The 22,190-nt window shown below is 40.3% G+C and overlaps 1 protein-coding gene and 1 long non-coding RNA gene across 2 annotated transcripts in view; one reads left to right on the top strand and one right to left on the bottom strand.

Annotated features, from left to right (window-relative positions):
- Positions 1–22,190, top strand: part of LOC126473261 (meiotic recombination protein DMC1/LIM15 homolog) — a 156,820-nt gene that overhangs the window by 28,313 nt on the left and 106,317 nt on the right. The gene's annotated exons all lie outside the window — the stretch shown is intronic.
- LOC126473262 (uncharacterized) overlaps positions 13,384–22,190 on the bottom strand; it is a 30,671-nt gene continuing 21,864 nt past the window's right edge. The window contains exon 3 of the long non-coding RNA XR_007586428.1: positions 13,384–13,683. This is a non-coding gene — a long non-coding RNA (uncharacterized LOC126473262). The remainder of the gene's footprint in view (positions 13,684–22,190) is intronic.

The following is a 22,190-nucleotide window of genomic DNA, read 5'->3' as shown; positions in this document are numbered from 1 at the left end:
TTCCCAGAATTTTCAGCAGGGGCTTTGCCTCTGTACATCCGCCCCGACTGACATCTCTGCCCAAAAAATTCCCAAACTCTTTGCCTTTACAAATGTCTGCTTGTGTCTGTGTATGTGTGGATGGATATGTGTGTGTGTGCGAGTGTATACCTGTCCTTTTTTCCCCCTAAGGTAAGTCTTTCCGCTCCCGGGATTGGAATGACTCCTTACCCTCTCCCTTAAAACCCATATCCTTTTGTCTTTCCTTCTCCTTCCCTCTTTCCTGACGAGGCAACCATTTGTTGCGAAAGCTAGAATTTTGTGTGTATGTTTGTGTTTGTTTGTGTGTCTATCGACCTGCCAGTGCTTTTGTTTGGTAAGTTTCATCATCTTTCTTTTTAGATATATGTGTCTGTATATGTGCGGATGGATATGTGTGTGTGTGCGAGTGTATACCTGTCCCTTTTTCTCCCTAAGGTAAGTCTCTCTGCTTCCGGGATTGGAATGACTCCTTACCCTCTCCCTTAAAACCCACATCCTTTCATCTTTCCCTCTCCTTCCCTCTTTCCTGATGAAGCAACCGTGGGTTGCAAAAGCTTGAAATTTGTGTGTTTTTTATTGTGTCTATCTACCAGCGCTTTCTCGCTTGGTAAGTCACAGCATTTTTAATATATTTTTCCCATGTGGAATGTTTCTTTCTATTATATTCATATCATTAATGAGAAGCTAAATTTATATTTTCATAGATATAGCTTTAAAACTGCTTTTATAATAAAATATTTTCGCAAACAATCTCATTCCTATTTTACCCCCTTAGAGGTTCAATTTCCAAAAACACTAAAACACATATTTTTTTTTAAATCTGTAACCAAGGAGTCAAATACTAAAGTTCATAGATGTAGCTCTAAAAAACATTAATAATTCTTTGATACTGATACATTTTCAAAAAATGGTTTCACCCTCAGTTTCACCCTCACAGAATTAAATTTCCAAAACTGCTGTAACACGTATTTCTTTATTTGTGACCAATAAACCAAATACCAATTTTTGAACCCTAGCTTCAAAATTGCCTTAATAGTGACATTAAAAAAAAGAACTTCATCCCCTATTTCACCTCCTTAGGGTTGAAATTTCAAAAAATCCCTTCTTAAATGACGCCTATAGCATAAGATCCACATCTTCCCAAAATTTCAAGTTTCTGTCCTAAGCAGTTTGGGCTGGGTGATGGTCAGCTAGTCAATCAGGACACAGCCTTTTGTATAAAGAGATTATCAGGTTGTGGGAAGTGCAATTCCCAACAACCAAGAAGTCAAACATTGTGTGTTATACCTTTTGTTTTATTATGTTTTGTATCTTATTTGTACTACTGTCTAGCTGCAAAAATGTGGCTGTGTAGTGCTCTTTTGATGGGAAGTAATTTGTGGTAAATAAAGAAATATTCAGTAAAGTGCATACCACGTACACTTGTCGCCTATAGTAGAGACCCCAGTGTGATCCATTGTGGAATTTCTTTTTCATTCTGAGCTATAATTATGCTCCAACATTATGATGATGCCACCTGCCACCATCAAGACAGAAGATCAAGGATTGCCAGCAACTGGTTCTTTCCTACAGCCTCCTACAGTTCCTAAATTACATACTGCTTCTTCCAGCGACACTTCAAGGGATAATGTAAATCTACTGCTTGTTGGCCTACAAGCCCGCAATTATAGCTGGCACAAGTGGATACCATTTTTCAATTGCGCAACATTACTTCAGATGTGGACCAATTTGCCATTGTCATTTCACAGATGGGCTCAAATATTATTGAGCAAGTGGAGGATATTCTGTCTCATCATTCTTTTGCAGCGTTAAGAGAAACTATTTTGCAGCATTTCCTTGTGTCCCCAAAATATTGTTTACAAAAGACTGTGGACAGTAATTTTGGTGCTGGTGAATCCCCTTCCCAGCTACTGCACTTACTTTGTGCTTTGGTGAGTCCAGGACTCCTTTCAGAACAGTTGATGGTTATGTTGTCTCCTGTGGGCTGTTCACAGAGTTTTGTCCACATTTAATGATGTGACAGCGGTTGAATATGCTTTAAAGGCAGATGCTGTGGCACTTGCATGTGATAAATGGTTAATTCATGTGCAGCAATTGATGAGATTATGGACCCTGATCCGGAACTGTGTACATCCAGCATGCCAAGTTATGTTTCACGTGCTGGGCAGTTGGCTGTGCAACCACTATAGCCATCTACGGAGCAAACCCTCACTGAACTGGCAAGACTCAATGCCAAGCTGGTAGATGGCAGCCCAAGGAGCATATGGTGCACTGATGAGCGGCTTCCATGCCAATTTGAATGTTGCTGGTTCCATAGACACTTTGGGTGCAATGCTAGACAATGTTCACTAATGTGTGGGTTCTCAAATGGCAACAACAGATGTGTACATCTGCATGTGTCCGTACTACAGCCAGTAGGCACCTGCCTGAAATGCACAATGCCACAGTTTCTGCTAAATGTGAATCTTCATGATTATTCATCTTGAATAAGATGTTTGGAATTGAATTTTTGGTCACCACAGATTAAGAGATAAGTGTTATTCCACAGGACGCAAAGGACAAGCCTCAGTTTTCTGGCATCCCTCCACTAACAGCTGGAAATCAATCTTCAATTCAGACATATGGCTGGAGTCATATGACATTGGATCTCCTGGATGGTTTCTCACCTTCATGGTGTTTCTTAGTGGCCAACATGTCTACCCCATATTGGATGCCAATTTTCTTAAATTTTTTTCATTATTTATGGGCCTCCATAGTCATCTTCTTGTGCAGTCTCCAGTTGCAGCCACTCTCCCTTCCATGTCTGACAACAGATGTGATCCCGCCAGATCAGAAGACATGAAGATTTCCACATCTTCCGCGTCATGACAATTTCTGCCCGTTGTGTGCATGCCTTGCTGCAGAGCACACAACTGTGTGTCATGCAAGAAGACTGTGTTACATCTTCCACATGACCATATGGAGTGTGCTTCTCTTCAACAGCAATGCACTTCACTACAGCAGGAGATTAGTCATCTCAATGAACTTTTCTTCAAAGAAGAAGTATCTGTAAGAGGCCTAATTGACAGCAATGGTATACTCAAGCAGCAGGCTGCCAACATGGAAAAGGCTCTGTATGAGGCTCCAGCAGAATTACGAGGTTTAATGATGACACCCATTGATATTGCCAAATTTCCTGTGGCACGGATCTGGTATTGGCACTGAGAGAGTGGCAACATTCCACCATCCATCACATTCACACAATGCCGGGACAGCCTGGCACTTTCCACCCACACCGATTACCTGTGGTGAAGCTAGGGGCAGCTAAAGCCACTTTTGAAGCAATGCTAACAGATGTAACAGTGTCTCACTCTAAACGTATGTCGGCCACCCCAATACAAATGGTTCTCAGAAAGGATGAGTCTTGGCGTTTTTGCAGTGTCTATAGGGGACTCAAGTCCCACATTGTGCCAGACCGGTAACTGATACCAAACATGTTCAATTTCACAAACAGTTTAGGTGTCTTTGTGTTCAGCAAAATAGACTACACTAAGGCTTTTGCACAGTGTGCGATGGCAGAGACAGACAAGCACAAAACCACCATCATAATGCCTTTCAGGCTATTTCAGCACGTGGTGCCTTTCAGTCTTTGTAATACTGCTCAGATATGGCAGCATTTTATGGACGAGATTCTACATAGTTTAAGCCACATTTTTTGTTATGCGGACAATGTGTAGGTTTTTGCTGATAACATGAGTAACCATAGCTCTCATCTGAACATGGTTTTCATTTGTTTTAACACATACACCACCAAAATTAACAAGGACAAGTGTGTATTTGCTAAAATTGTTGGTTTACCTTTTATTGAGAGATGGTATTTCCCCTACTCTTCAGAAGGCCTCAGGTATTTTGCAGGTACCTCTTTCCATCACATTCAAAGAGCTATGTGGGTTTGTAGGTAGGGTCAATTATTACTGGCAACACCTGCCAAAGTTTTCAGAAATTGAAGAACCTATCAATGACCTGCTAAAAGACAAACACACTTTCAGCGTCAGAAAAGTCCCTTGGATGGGTCTGGCCTAGGAGGCTTTCAGGTCTGTGAATTGTCTTTAGCGAAGGTTGTCTTATTGATCCACCCCATTTCCAATGTTGATTTGAGCCAGTCGGCAGTGGGGGGCAGTACTCCAGTAAGTGGTATCAGGTGTGTGGCAGCCACTGGCTTTCTTTTCAAAAATCTATCTACACAGCAAAAAAACTGGAGTGCTTTTGACAGAGAGCTCCTTGCTATATATCTATCAATAATTTTTGACAGTTTCTGAAAGATGTGGAATTCAAAATTTACGCAGACAATGAACTCTTAACTTCACTTTTTCAGCAGGTGTCTCAACTGAACTCCCAACGTCAGATCTGTTATGTGGAATTTATTGGCCAATACCCTGCTGATATCGGCAACATCTGTGGATCTGATAACACTGTTGTGCATTCCTTATCATACAGTTGTGCTACTTTGACATATATTGATTGCGCATCTATTGCAAAACATCAAGATTCTTATGCATTTTTATAACAATGTCAGCTCAATCTTGCATCCATTAGTGAAACCTGAATGTGTTCCAGTACAGGGTTCCCAGTCTCATCCATGGTGCGATACTTCTTGGAATGTTTTGCACCCATTTATTCCATTACAGTGATCGCACACCATCTGTAATGTTCTGCACCTATTGTCACATCCTAGCATCAATGCTTCTGCTATGTTTGTGGCCTCCAAAGGGATGTTGCTGGGAATGCAGAAAGATTGCTGGTACTGGGCACCATGTCAGAAAAACAAAATCAGTTGTCACACTTCTTCTCCCATAGATGCAATCCCCACCCATACAGGTTGTTTTGCCCACATTCACATTGAGGCAGTAGACCACCACACTTACTTGGAGGGGTTTTGTTATATTGCACCTCGATTGACAGGTTTACGAGGTGGACAGAGGTGTGCCCAGTGTCCGACATTTCTGCTTGTGCCATTGACTGAGCTATCATCTCCACATGGTTTGGTCAGTCCAGTATTCTTACAGCAATTACATCTGACAGGCACCATCAATTTGATTCCCAATTATTTAATGAATTGCTATGTAAGAAAGGTTGCAAACACCTGCAAACTACAAGCTACCATCCCTGTAGCAATGAGGTGGTAGAATGTATGGACTGCATTCTGAAGGGTGCCTTGGGATGCCACAGAGGGGCATGGACAGTTGCCTTGCCTATAGTTTTGTTGGGACTTTATACCACGCTAAAGGAGGATATCAGGCATTCTTCAGTGCAGTTGGTCTATGGCGAAGCTTTGAAGATGCCAGATGAATTTTTTGCTTCATCCCCTTTCAGTATCTGGGGAACAGGTCAGTATAGTCAATTTCTGCATCAGCTGCAGGTTGCAGTGCACTTTCAACACCCTCCTCCCCTGTTGCATTGTAATCCTTGACCATTATTTTCCAAAAACACCTCTTCACTTGCCCTCAGGTATGGATTAGGGATGACATAGTCAGGCCCCCATTGACTCCTATTTATTTAGGACCATTCACTGTGATTTTCTGTGGCATCAAGACCTTCATAATTGATAAAAATGGAAAACATGCACAGTCTCAGTTGACGACCCGAAACCAGTGTTAACTGAGTTACCACGTCTCCCCCCAACCCTCATGGCATGTGGACCCCTAGCCAATCCTCCTCAGCCTCTCATGGCAGATATCACTCCTCCTCCAGTGCCTGAGATATGTTCTCGCAGATATATCGGATGCGTCTACCCTAAGGTATGTGACACTCCAGGTTCCAATATGACAGTGTCTCATTTGTTTGAGCATAGCTCTCTAAAATTTGAGGGGGGGGGGGGGGGAGGGGGGTCTAGAAAGCCTGCATCTCCTGTTTCACCTCCTTAGGGTTGAAATTTCGAAAACTCCATCCTTAAATGACACCTACAGTATAAGATCCAGATCTCCAAATTTCAAGTTTCTGTTCTTAGCAGTTTGGACTTGGTGATGATCAGTCAGTCAGTCAGGAGATTGCCTTTTACATATAGAGATTATCAGGTTGTGGCAAGTGCAATACCCAACAACCAAGAAGTTGAGCATTATATTGTGTGTTATATCTTTTATATCTTCTTTGTATTACTGTCTAGCTGTTGTACCCTTTTAAAGGGAAGTAAATTGTGGTAAATAAATAATGTGTACACTTTTCACCTATAAGGCGAAAAGCCAGATCACGGTGGCTGGCATGAACAGTATTTTGAAATCGGACTGATCCGTCATAAGCAGGAATGCTGATGGACAGTTGATAAAAACTCCAACCGACATTCAAACTTTATGCATTTCAGTCATTATTTGGTCAGTGATATAAGAATCCTTCACGGACTAACATTACATCTACCATAGAAATATTCACTTTCTCAGAATGAGCCACAAAAATCTGTAATACTGTATTTCTCCAACTTGCAAATTCCCCAAGCACTGTATTTACATGTCCTCTCAGCACTTGTATACAGATTAAACACAACATGATCGCTTGGAGTAGAAGAAAATACTGCTGATGCACATCATCAGGAACTTACTGCAGCAAAAAGATTTGTTCACAATTTGGAGACATTCATAAAATCTCTCACAGTGAAAATATCTAGTGACGGTACCAGTAGTGAAAATAAGAACTGTTGCATTGTGCCGAAAGTGCCTTCACATGTGAAACAATACCAGCAAGTGTTTACAATGGCTGTGTTTACCAAAAATAGCTCTGAAGTGATTTCAGATGATAAATGTACCTGTACGATAATTCAAACATTGTGAAAACCGAGTTATTCTTTAGATACTGTGAATATTCCCATGAAAGTGCTGCAAGTACACAGAAATTATACGAAATTGAATAACGAGGATAGCACGTTTCCCTGTGGCAACATGAAGTGCCATGACATAAGTTATAAACACAGAAAAGTGTTAGTTCTAGCTGATAGCCATGCTTAAAATATTTCTAAGACACTTAGTGGAATGAACATTAATGTAACATCTTTCGCAAAACCAGATGCACCTATGTATGAAGTAACAAAAGACTGCAGTAAACTATTGGAGACATTCACAAAAAATGATGTTATTGTCTTAATAGGACATTCTAATGATGTGTACCATAATAATGCTAAACAGGCTGTCAGAGAAACAGTGAAAGCCTTAAACAATTTACGAAATGTAAACTTGATCCTCTCGAGCATACCAACAAGGTATGACTTAATTCCTACATCATGTGTCAACATAGAAATCGAAAACACCAATAGGAAACTACAGAAAATTGCTAAAGCATTTCCTAATGCATCTTTTCCTGAATGTCATTCCCATGAAAGGGATCATTATACTAGACATGGCATGCACTTAAACAACAAGGGAAAGCGATTTATGTGTCACCAAATTAGAGAACATAGTAGTAACATCACTAAGGGAAACAAGTCACAGACTGCCCTAGAAATGGGAATGCCAGGATATCCAGGTGCTGAAAATGTAAAGGAGAAAAATAACTTGTCAGTTGGTGTACAAATCGAAACGCAAGATCCATCCAAAATGCTCTTCTATGCTGAAGTTGTGATCTCACCTACAAGATTAACGTCATCTGAAGAAGAAAAAGATGTTACATCTACAGGAAAAACAGAAATTCCACACGCAACAAATGGGAAGAAATCTTCATCAAGCAATCCAAATAAAAGATTGTTGGACAGAAGAAATGCTGAGCCTCCTTCACATCTCAACGATTTTTTATGTGTGGGCCCGAAGAAAGAGAAGGGACAATGGTAGGTAGTGTCAAGTGTCTCCTCCCTCCTGTCTCAACACAGACTCCAGTGGATTCTCAGTCAGGTAACAACGGCACTAATAGAATAAAAAAGCACGAAGAAGGCATCTCTTTCTTTCATCAAAATATAAGATGCTTCTTAAACAAAACAGATCAACTTCTAACTAACATTAATGAAAAGGATTGTATAAATAATGCTCAGATTGTGTGCTTAACTGAGCACCATGTTACTGATAAATGTGCCTTGCCATCTATAGTAAGCTATAGTTTAGTAACATACTACTGTAGGGAAAGTAAATACAAGGGTGGAGTAGCAATTTATGTTAAGGATAGTATAGCATACAAAGCTATAAATATTAAGAAATATTGTATGGAACAACAATTTGAGGCATGTGCAACAGAAATAATAACTAAATTCTACCCAATAATAGTGTTGGCTGTCTACAGGGCACCTTCAGGTGACATAAAACTTTTCTACATATAATGGAACTCCTGCTATCAGAGTTGCTTGCAAAAGCAAAGGATATTGTAGTTTCAGGTGATGTCAATATAAACTTTATGACAGAAAATAAGAATAAAATTGACTTTGAGATTGTGATGAGCTTATGTAATCTGATATCAGTAATAAACTTCCCAACAATAATTATATCTGAGTCCCAGATTATGATAGATAGCATTTTATTAGATGAAAATAAAAACACCAGAATTGTACTGTCAGGCAGGTTATAAGTGGGCTTTCAGATCATGATGGACAAATTCTCACTCTTTATGATGTTAATCTGTTCAAAAAACAATTTCCTCGATGGAAATTCATAAGAGTAATGAAGAAAGAGGCAAAAGAAACTTTCAACCATAGGTTGCAGCAAATGGATTGGTCTTTAGTATGTAGCCTTGATAATGTTTATACTAAATTTAACTCTTTTATAAATGAATTCTGTTCTCTCTTGAAGAACTAGTTCCAAAGAAATGGGTCAGAAACATTGCTTCCAATTCTGTAAGTAGGCCTTGGATTGCAAAAGGTATAAAACAGTCATGTAAAACCAAAAGGGAAACTTAGGCTGCAATAAGATTATCTAAAGATGTACAAAAATGGGAACACTATAGATTATACTGTAAAGAATGTAATACAGAAATCAAATGCCCTTTATAATGAAAAGAAAATAGATAATTCTAATAATAAAATAAAAACAATTTGGAGCATTGTTAAAAAAGAAACAGGAAGAGATACGACAAGCAAAGAAGATGTAAATAAAATCAGATATGAAGGTACCCTAGTAGATACCCCAAAAAGTGTGGCTGAGATTTTTAATAAACACTTCCTATCAGTAACCCAACAGATTGGTTGCAAGCCCAATGTTGATGAAGCTGTAACTCTTTATCAAACTGTATATTCAAACACAATTTCAGAAATGCGCCTTAATCCTGTCACTGTAGATGAAATTCAAAATATCATCATGTCACTAAAAAGTAAGAACTCTGAAGCAGTTGATAATATTTCTAGTAATTTATTGAAATATTCTTGTGTGTGGAGAAGGGACATTCTCTGTCATATTTTCAACGTTTCCCTTCAGAAAGGTGTTGTTCCGAGTAGGCTTAAGTATGTCATTGTGAAGCCCCTGTACAAAAAGGGAGATAAAACTGAACTAACTATCAACCTGTCTCTTTGCTGACAGCTTTCTCTAAAATTCTAAAACAGCTAATACATGTAAGAATTACTGATCATCTCATGAAGAATGGAGTTCTCAGCAAGAACCAATTTGGCTTTCAAAAGGGTCGTTCAACAGAAGATGCAATCTATGCACTTGCAAATGAAGTCCTAGAAACCCTTAATGCAAAAATGCTAGCACTTGGTGTCTTCTGTTATTTGTGTAAAGCATTTGACTGTGTTGATCACCAGATTCTCTTGCAAAAAGCAAAATTAGTAGAAATAAGTGGTGTTGCAGGGAATTGGCTACAGTCGTATCTCCAAGACAGAAAACAAAAAGTTGTCTCGAATAGCTCAGGTGGAGTATGTGATGTTTCTTCACATTCTGAATGGAGTTCCATTACATGTGGAGTGCCTCAGAGCTCAATTCTTGGGCCATTATTATTGCTGATTTTTGTAAATGATCTACCAACATGTACAAGCCTATCATGTAAATTTAAGTTATTTGCTGATGATACCACAATTTTTATGAGCAGTAGAACAGATAGTAATCTTGAGGAATCCATTAATCACATACTTTCAGATGTGGTAAATTGGTTCAAGGTGAATGGTCTCTCATTAAATTCCAGTAAGACCAGCTTTATTTGGTTCTGTACAAAAACAGAAAAAGAGAGAGAGAGATAAACGTGTCATGTGGTAATCAGTCAATAGAAAGAATGGAAACAACTAAATTTCTTGGCATGCACATTGACAAGAAAATTATCTGGCCTTTGCATATTATAGATCTCTGTAAGAGGCTTAGCTCTGCTATGTATGCTTTATGGGTTGTCACTACATGTGTTGAACCTAACACTGCAGAACTGGCATGCTATGGCTATTTTCACTCACTCGTTGAATACAGCATTATTTTTTGGGGCAACCAGCCATTAGCAAGGAAAGTGTTCATTGCTCAGAAGTGAGCTTTAAGAGTTATATGTGGATTGCGCCCAAGAGACTCGTGTAGAAATAGCTTTAGAAAACTTAAAATATACACAACTACATGCCAATATAGTTTTTCTCTCATGTGTTTTGTCTGTAAAAATATAGAGATATTTCAACCAAATAGTAATTATCATGGGCATAAGACATGGAGGAAGAATGACATACACAGCGAGCATAGAAATTTGAGCTTGGCACAAAAGGGTGTCCACTACACTGGAACAAAACTCCCAAAATAAAGACAGAGATTCATAACAAGAGTAAGTTTAAGAAAGCACTAAAAATATTTCTGCTAGAAAAAGCTTTTTACAGTCTAGATGAATTTTTAAATAAATAAACTGTAAAATTTTAATATTATATAATACAAGTTGACATAATGCCACTAAGAATATTATTTAACTTGAACTCTGTATCAGTTTTTCTGTAGTGCTTTAATGATTCTAAGAAAATATGTATCATCATTTTTCTGTATTGCTGCTCAAAGAATTTATTGTATAATTTTTTATATAATTATTGAGGGAAATTCTAGCTTTTGCAATAAACGGTTGCAAAAGCTAGAATTTTGTGTGTATGTTTGTGTTTGTTTGTGTGTCTATCGACCTACCAGCGCTTTCGTTCGGTAAGTCACATCATCTTTGTTTTTAGATATATTTTTATATAATTACGTACTCAAAAGTCTGTATATGCTATAAGATTATCATATTGTATTTGTAAAAAACACTCATTCCACATCCTTGTGAACCCAACACAATTGGACCTATGAAACACCAAACCAAATCAAATCAATTCACATTAGTTTAAATACCTTTACCATGGTAATTTCAGATGTCACTTCTAGTTCCATAGTGAAATCATAATCATAATAACATTATTTTTATTATTGAGATCTTCACTCCAGAGCCAAAGATGCTTAGCTCAAAAATAGTGATAACAATATGGTGAGGAAAGCCTGTTGCAGTGTACTTCTTCAGTTGCTTCAGATGAAAGTTGTGCAGCTAACTGTTCTTCAGTGCCAATTAAATCCATGACTGGTGTAGGTCTTGGATGGGTGCAAAGTTGCACCATTTCTTCAGGAGTTACACAGCAACATCATGAAGTTGTATGGTTGTGAGAGTCATGATTGCCATTGTAATCTCTCCCCCCCCCCCCCCCCCCCCTCTCCCGTCCCTTTCCTTCCTTCTTTCATCTGTTGTCCACATTAAATAATGCCCAGTCAAAGTAATTAATAAGCAAATTCTTTTATGAAGATTTGAGAGGAGAAAATATTACAATAAACCTTCAAGTTTACTTAGCTTGTCATGCTGAGATGGCTCCAGTTCTTCTTGTTTAGGGGCCTGATTCTTGAACCTGAAAATCTAACATCATGTCCTCACTGCTGGTTTGAACTAAATAAATTGGAAGAGTGTTGTTGCAGAAATTTTTACGTAAATATATTTTCCACTGATTTTCTCACATTTTCGTATATCATACGGTATTTTGACACTAACAAAGCAAAAATTACATTGTTTGCACCTATTATACGAAAATACATCTGATCACATCTTAGGCAAGCTTATGACTCTCACACTCTGTGGAAACAACAACATTCCTACTACTTTTCGGTACATTATTTATTTCAATTACTATTTCATAAATGAATCCAGAAATAAACATAATAAACAGTGGTGGATTGTGTAATTAATAACAGAACTTTCAAAGTTGCAAACAATTCACAGTTTCAGATGTTTCTAAATAAAATTTTAACTGTACATTCAGAACTAGTACTTATCAATTATCACATCGAAACTACAATATTTTATAAAGTAATTCGTTTTCATAAATTTTAGCTTGAAATATAACACACTGTGTATAAAATTATATGAAAGTTTTCAGAAAAGCAACAGATAATATTGACCTATCCAAAATTCAAAAAATAATACTGGAGTCGACAACTACTGTTGAGGAATAGTAAAGGTAGAGGAGTATGTCCCATTACAACATCCCCTCACATAATATGGAAACAATGTGTTTACAATATTTTGTGATCTAGTATAAGGTTTGCCAAATGTTGCCAAAATGATTCCAAAAGACAGAATACAGATTGTCAAAGTTAAATTCCAAAATTACGAGAAAATTTTAGGTTGTATGATCATCACTTCCCTATGAACATAAGTATAGGTTAGTCTACAAAAAACTGCAAAAGGTATAAAAGAAAATACACAGCATCTGACAAATTTCTGATTACAACAAACAGTTTGCCTATAGTCCAAATAAGTGTGAAACCTGAGTAGTGAAATGGCAAAATTAACATAGAGCGACAATTTCCAAAATTATGGAAAACGCTCACGTGAAATTACTCTAACATATCTAGCTTCACACAGAATGGCCTAATTTAGTGTAATCTTTAAGTTTCTTTCAGCACTGCAATGAATGAGGTTTAAGTGTCTGTTAATGTTACATAAGAATGAATAATAAAATATTATAGAAATGTTACCATAATAACCTGGTGTAAATGAACATAATACAAAAGTGAAACATTGTTGCTACAAACATAGTAAATGCCAGTAGTGTAAGCATTTTAACCATCACAAAGAAGAATTCAGATGTAAAGAAGTATCTGATACAAAATATATTAACTACAAGAATATTGATTACACCAGTTTATAGGTCTCATTAACCAGTATACTTAAGACTGTATGACCTCTATTAGTGTGAGTAACAGGCTGTTAATTAAGAATGAAGTTATGCCAGAAACACTGTTTCAAATCAGCAGCTTAAGAGACAAGTACAATTTTTGTGCAATATAGGTTTAAATTAATGTGTTACAGAACATAATTACAATGATCCCAGTTTTCACATTTCTGTGTTGAACATAACAAATCATCAGTCATAGAACATCAACCTTTCACAGCATTATACCCAAGTCAAACAAGATTTAAGGTTACATAATGTATTGAGAAGTTAATCCCCCTACTAGAAAAAAAACTGGGATTTATGTGGAATAACACTGTCCACACACTGACTTCTTTCTGCACAAATAGTTCCTTGAAATTTATTAAAATACAAAAAATTTGCATGTAGGATAATTACTTGGCTAACAATTTACAAATTTCAGTCACAAGGCTGATGTAGTTGACAGATGCTTGAGTACATTACCCAGCACCTATGACCTCTTGAAAGTAAACTAGACCAACAAGGATCCACCCATATCTTTCTGTTTCCTCCATAGATTTCTCACCACCAGGTAACCTCCTCTATCGCTTTCACATCAAATCCTGAAACATTGTTTTATGTACTAAGTATGCTGTTCAATACCTCCCTCACATCACATGACATATTTTTTGCCTATCTATATCGACAAAAAATAAGTATTCAGGGTTTGCATCAGATTGGATTAAAAGTGTTCACACATATGCTACATTAATAAATAGAGCTAAATGCATGAAAAAGGAACTAGTAAAGTAATATACACATATACGCTAAAGATGTCTCAAAGTAACATTTGCTTGGTAATTATCACATTAAAAGAAATTATGTACACAAGCAAGACAAGTTGGACTAAACTGATGCAGCATCTGACAAATGCCTACAAAATGAGGTATGGACCATATTCCACGATGTACTGACATAAGAATTCTGTGTTTAACATGTGTTTGGTTTGCACATATAAAATTTCAAGATACTATTCCTAATATTTATGGTACACACAAATAAAATGAGTCTTCACTCAATTTACCACAACGCCCATGACTTTACCCAAAAGGATTCCTGACAATTAAATTAAACTACTTTCTGCAGAGTACACAAGACTAATAATAATGATATTTAACACTAATAACATTCTAAAATCAGAAATCTGTCACTAGGTATTTATTGGCATTGTCACATTTCAAAATTGTAAAAGGATCTATCCATTTAGTCACATGGCAAACATGTATCAAAATCTAAAGCACAAATCTATTACATAACTGAATTATATAGTTGTATGGACCTACTCAATCAATAGATAAGACAGAACTTTAGAAATAACATCATTTACTACATTCCTGACTAAGGAGAAAGAAAAAATTTAGATACTCATGGATCATGACTATAAGCTTCCAATTCAGTGATACTGCGTAATCCAAGCAACTTCTTAGATTTATGATACACAAGTCTATGCATTAGGATGTGGATTTTCAAGAATTTCAACTAGTTCTATATAAATAGCAAAGAATTTCTTTATCTCAGATGTCAACACTTTAGACTTATTTTTGGCTTTCGCCAACACAAGATCTCCTATCTCAAACTTGGGAAATCTGCCTTTACCATCATGTCTCTGCTTTCTCCTATCTCACTGGTTTTCCACCATCTTCCTGACACACTCTTCTCTCTCTTGCAGTAACAGAATTTTATGTGGTGGAAACTCAACATTCTCAGAAATAAAGTTAGCTGGTTAGCGATCAGACATGATTTCAAATGGTGAAAAGCCTGTTGAAGAATGTTGTAAGCTGTTCATAATATCCTCAAAATCACTTACATTGTCTATCCAGTTGGTACGATTCTTACTGCAATGTGTTCTAAACAGTCATCCAATTTCTCTCTTATATCCTCTTGCAGGATTACTTGACGAATGGTACACAGAGGTTAGAATATGCCTTATTTTTGTATGGTCAACAAAGTCATTCCATGCTTGTGATGTCAATTGAGAACCATTGGCAGATAAAATCATTTTAGAAATACACACCTGATGAAAACATCTGTTTTCAGACTTAGAAATGACTTGCTTATTGATAGCTTTCCTAAGAGGAAACAGCCTTGTGAACTTCGAAAATACATCAACCACTACAAAAAATAACAAAATACAATCTTAGACTTATGCAAAGGTCCATAGATGTCCACAGATCCGAGGTCTAGATTACTATAAGGCAGTATGTTTTGCATTTGACCTCTACTTGTTTAGTTACTTGCCTTCCCTCTTTGACATCTGTCATAGCTGGCATTCTTCTTGACTCTCCTTCCTAGGTTATAAAAATAGATGTTTTCCTGGATCTTTTGTGTACATTGGTTAATCCACAATGACCAGAACTCCCATTGTATGGGTAATTAAAGTATCAACACATTGTTCTGGCAACATAGTTTCTAATCATTTGAGTCAGTCTTATGTCTCCTGAGTAAAATACTTTTGTGTGTCTTATAATATTGTTCAGTCTTTTCTCTTCCTTTCTTACCCAACATGCTCTTAACCAATTTCCAGTTTTGATCATGATTTTGATATCTGCAGATGTCTTTGCAAATTTTCCTCTTCCATACCTCTCAGGTACACAATTTTAAACTCTTTCTCTCCTTCTCCGAAGTTGTTGGATGAGTCACTCCCTAAAGGTAGCCTAGACAAAGCATCAGCAACTACATTGCCCGTGCCCTAAATGTATCTGATTTCATAACTGAACTGCTGTAAAAACAAGGCCCAATGAGTAATTTTGTTATGGTACAGCTTACACTCCTGGAGGTAACATAATGCTTTGTGATCAGTATAGATGATGATTTCGTGACTTAGTAAATAATTTTTAAACTTGTCGAATGCCCAATGTACAGCCATAAGTTCTTTCTCAGTTACAGTGCATGTCTTTTCATGCTTCTACAATACTCTACTAGCAAATGCAAGTGATCTATGTTCAATAACACCTTCGACTTCAATCTCCTCAAATAAATGAGCACCCAAACCAACATCACTACTGTCTGTCATAATACAAACAGGAAGAGACAAATCCTGTCTGAACAATATCTAACTTTGACACATCTGTCCTTTGATCTCATTGAAAGCATCCTGACATTCGTGAACCCAATCCCAAACAATATTCTTCTTCAATAGTTCACACAGGCATGGAGCATTCAAAACTTGGCAGCTACAATATTTTCTATAGAATCCAGTTAACCAAAAAAATTATTTAAGCTGTTTTTTGTTGCAAGGAGTAGGAAACTTAGCAATAACATCAAGTTTCTCTTTGTCAGATGCAATTCCTTTCTCAGATATAACATGTCCTAAAAATTTAACTTCTTCCATGCCAAATTTACACTTACCTATTTTCAAATCATACCTCCTGATTACAATTTTGAAATCTCGGGTACTGTGCACCGTGGAATTTGAATCCCCGCCAGACGTCATGGATGTCAAAGACCCCTAGAGGTCTCTGCACCAGCGGGCCATAAGCTGTGGCAGCGCACGCCTCCTGGCCCGCATTTAGTGGTGAGGGCGCCACAGTGGAACACGTGGTTCCAGCGGCCAATAGAGACACCCCTGATAGAGTATTTAAGCACCTGCCTCTCGCTCAGCCAGTGAGTCTAATCGTTGGTGAGTCTTTGAAATATCACCTTGACAGCAAACAGCGTGTTTACTGTTCTTTGTTTTCATTACTAGTGGACGTCTTGGATTGATTTGGTTGTCTCTGTCACTCCGTTGCTTCTTGTGTGTTGTTGTCATAAGTTCTCTCTCCATCATCCGTCATTGTTTCATGTCTGTCCTTTCTGTTCGTTTGTTTGTTCACGGGGCGCTATCTGTTTGGTCCCGCTGAGATTTCTCAGCCAGCCCGTGACCAGAACAGTCACAATTACAACAGGTTACAAAATCTTTGGTGATGAGGTAAATTGTGGTAGTTGCTAGCATGGAGGCAAAGTTGGCCTGTCTTCTGGAGCAACAGCAGCAGCTCATGTAGCAGCAGAAGCTCCAGTTAGACATCTTACAACAGTTCCTGCATTTGCTAATGGACAAAGTCAATGCCCAGGACGTTTTACCACAACAGCTTCCGAGTCCTCGGGTGTCCGATGCTTTCCCACGTCCGCCGTCGTTTCCACCCTTTAATGACGCTAAAGAGGACTGGGAAACCTCCATTGGCTGAAACAACATTTCACGGCTTTTCAAGTCACGGACGACTCCTTGCAGCACTCATTGTATTTGTCTTGGTCCTCCCCAGACACGTTCTTTCTTCTGGCACTGTTGTCCGATCCTGTGGCTCTCTCTTTCCAGGATATATGCCTTTTACTGACAAACTATTATTCCCAATGCTACCATGTGGTTGCCTCTCAGCTGGAATTACACCAGTAAAAGCCTGGTCAATCGTATCATTCCTGGATCACGGACTTGCAGGGTCTCTGCCATCGATGCGATTTTACGTGCACCAATCAGTAGTGTAAGGCTTCGTATGCGGACCTCCTGATCCGGGATGTGGTGGTTCAGCTGGCTCCTGATCCTCAGGTCCGTACTGCGGTGTTGAAACTTGACAACCCCTCCTTGGAAGAGATTCTCTGTATTGCCCACTCCTTTGAAATTGCTCAAGCAGCTAACAAGCGTCTAATGGGGCAACTGCAGGTGACAGCGATCACGGTGTCGCGGCAGTTTCTGCCCTCGCTACGTCAATGTGGCCAGGCCAACGTCTCTATGGCATCGGCACCTTCGGTTGTCCCTCATCACCAGTTGCGTGGCCCAATTCCATCTTGCCCACAGTGCTTTAATGTACATTTGCGAGCTGATTGTCCCCACTGCTGGCAAACGTGATTGCTGTGTAACAAGGGGGGCCACACCTGATCGGTTTGTCATAGTCACTCGACTCACTCCGGTCCTGCCCCTCCTGGGCCTCAAGATACAGTCCATGCTCTGCAATCGGTCATCCCACACGATGACCCGTCAGTGCGGAAGCTTCTCCTCACACTCCGCATTTTCACTGAGGATGTCAGTTTTCAGGTCGACACTGGGGATACCGTCTCCCCGATTAATATGGCGACATATACCCGGCTGGGCTCTCCTGAGTTTTCACCTCCCTCTCTCTGTTTGGTCGCCTACTGAGACTGTTCCATTCCCCTTCGTGGGCAGTTAGTCGTCCAGGCGATGTACAAGCATGTTCCCCGGCTGCTTACCCTCTTTGTCATCGACCATCTGTTGGCTTCTAATATTTTCGGCCTGCATGCATTTCAACTTTTTGGCTTTTAAATTTCTGATGAAGTTAAAGTCGTTTCCACAGCTGTTTCTTTTCAGTATTTGGACGATCTGTGCTCCGCTTTTGCATCATTGTTTTCAATGGATCCTGGATGTGCTTCCTGTTTTCAGGTGTACATCACCCTATGGCCGGATGCACAGCCTCGTTTTTTCTGGGTCCGGCCCCTTCTCGGGGCCTTACGGCCGGCAATCAAGCAGGTACTTTGGCTCCAGGCCCCTGGCATTCTGGAGCCTGTAACTTACAGTGCCTGAGCAATGCCATTGGTGGTCATACGGAAACTCAATGGGTCCCTTCGGCAGTGTGGGGACTTCAGTGCTACAGTTAATGCTCAGTCCCTCATTGACCCTTACTCCACTCCCTGACAGGAAGACCTTCTCGTCAAGTTTGCCGGGGGAGAGTATTTTTCAAAGATCACCCTGGCTGAGGCATACCACTAGTTGCCCTTGGATGCCAAATCTCAGAACATCAGGGTTATCAACACGCCTTTCGGATTGTTGAAGTACAAGCGCCTACCCTTTGGTGTCTCTTCGTCGCCGGCCATTTTCCAGCAATTCCTGGAGCAGCTTACACAGCCTATCCCCACCTGTGTGAATTATTTGGATGACATCTTGGTCACCAGTCGTTCCCGCCAGGAACATTTGCAAATCCTCAGTGCCTTATTTCACGCTTTTCAATCTGCTGGTTTACGCTGTCAGTTGGACAAGTGTTGATTTCTTCAACCAGAAGTGGAATACTTAGGCCACTGGTATAGCAAAGGTGGCATTCGCCCTTCAGGTCATAATGTCGCGGCCATTGAGGCCCTTCCTCATCCCAAGGATTTATCTGAACTGCAGGTGTTTTTGGGCAAAGTTACTTATTACTTAAAGTTCTTGCCCCAGGCTGCCTCCGTTGCTCAACCCCTCAATCACTTGCGTCGCAAAGGGGTACCTTTTCATTGGACTCCTGCCTGTGTCCAGGATTTTCTCCATCTAAAGGCGATGCTGATGTCCGCCCCATGACTTACTCCCTTTTCTCTGGACTGCCCCTTGGTTGTGGCGGCAGAGCATCGGCATGTGGCATTGGATCCGTCCTTGTGCACTGGGATGCCAATGGCTCCAAACAGCCCATTGCTAATGCCTCTAAGACGTTGACCCCAGCATAACGGAACTACTCGCAGATTGAAAAGGAGGCTCTGGCGATCGTGTCTGCCGTCCAAATATTTCACACCTATCTCTTTGGGGTAAAGTTCACCCTCCTGATGGACCATAAACCCTTGGTTACACTTTTCGGACCCCACTCTCACCTTCCAGAGTGGACAGCTCAACATCTCCAGCGCTGGGCTTTGTTTTTACGTAATTACACTTACACCATCTGGTATAAGCCCAGCGCCCACCATTCTAACGTAGATGCTTTGTCACATCTCCCAGCTGGACCCGATCTTGCCTTTGACCAACAGGAGGTCCTCTGCTTTCACATTGTTTCTGCCTGCCGAGATGCCCTGGATGGTCTGCCTCTTATGGCTGCTCACATTGCTGCAACCCTGTCTTGCGGTAGGTTCTCAACTACATGGTTCACGGGTGGCCATCCTACATTACTCGTTGGATACAGTCCGATTTGTGCCCCTGGTGCCACCTGTCCCACAGGCTCTCCATGGTCAATGATGTCCTTCTGTTGGGCACAGTGTTGGATGGCCATCGGGTGGTCATCCCTCCGGAATTGTGGCTGCGGGTGCTCGGTTTGTTACACCGCTGGCTCTGGGGTATGTCCCGTATGAAAGTTTTGGCTCACCAGCATGTGTAATGGCCTGGCATCGATGGCGATATTGAGTGCCTTGTATGTGGGTGCACTGTCTGTGCGCATCACCAGGCGGGTCCCCCTCAGTCAGTTGCACCCTGGCCTGTGCCCCGCTGGCCCTGGGATTGCATCCATATTGATTTTGCGGGCCTGTTTGTGGGGTCCCTGTGGTTATTCATCGTTGATACCTACTCCAAATACCCATATGTTGTCCGCATGGCATCCACCACCACGGAGGTTACACTCATGGCCCTGGCCCAGGTTCTCATCAGTGAGGGCCTGCCACACACGTTGGTCTCCGATAATGGCCCCCTCCTTCCATGATTTCTGTCAGGCCGACAGTATCAAACATATCTGTTGCCCCCTTTCCACTTTCCACACTTGGTCCTCGAGTCACTGTCCTTGCCCCCCAGTTGCCATCTCCCCGAGGGCCTGCTGCCAGCTGTCTCTGCCCCCGGATGGATCGTTGGCTCCCTCCCCCACCCTGTACTCTGGATTGGCTGTCATGGATACCTCTGTCATCCCTTCCTCCCCGCCAATAGCGGTTGATAGGCCTGACTCCTCTTCCCACTGCCGCCCACCTCGGCACCATTCAGGGCGTTTCTGCCCTTATGCGCAAGTTTCAGGGGGGAAGGATCTGGAACCTGAACCACAGAATTTGAATCATCACGAGATGTCATGGAGCTCAAAGACCCCTAGAGGTCTCTGCACCATCGTGCCATAAGCTGTGGCGGCACGCGCCTCCTGGCCTGCATTTAGTGTGAGGGCGCTACAGTGGAACATGTGGTTCCAGCGGCCAATAGTGGCATCCCCGATAGAGTATTTAAGCGCCTGACTCTTGCTCAGCCAGCGAGTCTAATTGTTGCTTGAGTCTTGACATATTGCCTCGACAACAGACAGCGTGTTTTCCGTTCTTTGTTTTCATTTCTAGTGGATGTCTTGGATTCGTTTCGTTGTCTCTGTCACTCCGTTGCTTCTTGTGTGTTGTCGTCGTATGGTCTCTCTCCATCGTGCATCGTTGTTTTGTGTCCATCCTTTCTGTTCATTTGTTTGTTCATGGGCTGCTCTCCGTTTGGTCCCGCCATGCTTTCCTGGTCACCCCGCGACTGTTCCGGTCATGGTTACTATAGGTTACAACAGAAACACATCTCTTAACAGATCCAAATATTGTTTCCAAGTCTTTTCAGTGACCAAAATGTCATCGACATACACAATTAATTTTGAACTCTCTTCACTTCCCAAGACAGAATCCAGAGCTCTTATGAATTCAGCTACAGATATATTTAGCCCAAACGGCACCACACAGTACTGAAAACACTTACCTCCATACAAAAACACAGTATACTTTCTAGAATTTATTTGAAGTGGGATCAGGTGAAATCCAGAGGTAAAATCCAAACTACTCATGAATTTTACATAATCAAATTTGTGTAACAGCTCGGGCATGTTCTCAGGATGATCATTCTCTCAAATAAGAAACTTATTAAGATATCTAGAGTCCAAAACAATTCCCACACCACCATTCTCTTACTTGCCACAACCAAAGGATTATTGTAAGCACTCCTACTTCTCTCAATTACTCCCCATGTTTCCATTTTCTGAATTTCTTTCTCTGCATCTTTCTCTTTTAAAAATGGAATACTATATGGCTTGAGAAAGAAATGCTGATGATCTCTAAGGTAAAGCATGCACTGACAGCCTTTCACTTTTCCTGGTCTTTCACTGAACACATTTCTGAACTCCAATAACAAATTCCTAATTTGTTGGTCATAATGAGTTTTAGCTTCCCTCACTTTAGAAAAAAATGAAATGAGCGTATGGCATTGATGGCTGGGAGGCCCCTATTCGGCGAAGTTTGACCGCCAAGTGCAAGTCTTATTTCATTCGACCCCACATTGGGTGACTTGCACACCGGTGATTAAGATGAAATGATGATGAGGACAACACAACATCCAGTCCCCAAGTGGAGAAAATCTCCAACCCAGCTGGGAATCGAACTTGGGCCCACTTGTATGGGAGGCAAGCACGTTACCACCCAG

The sequence above is a fragment of the Schistocerca serialis genome, chromosome 4 (assembly GCF_023864345.2).
Source record: "Schistocerca serialis cubense isolate TAMUIC-IGC-003099 chromosome 4, iqSchSeri2.2, whole genome shotgun sequence".
Classification (NCBI taxonomy): Eukaryota; Metazoa; Arthropoda; class Insecta; order Orthoptera; family Acrididae; genus Schistocerca; species Schistocerca serialis.
This window is presented reverse-complemented; position numbering and strand designations above follow the sequence as displayed.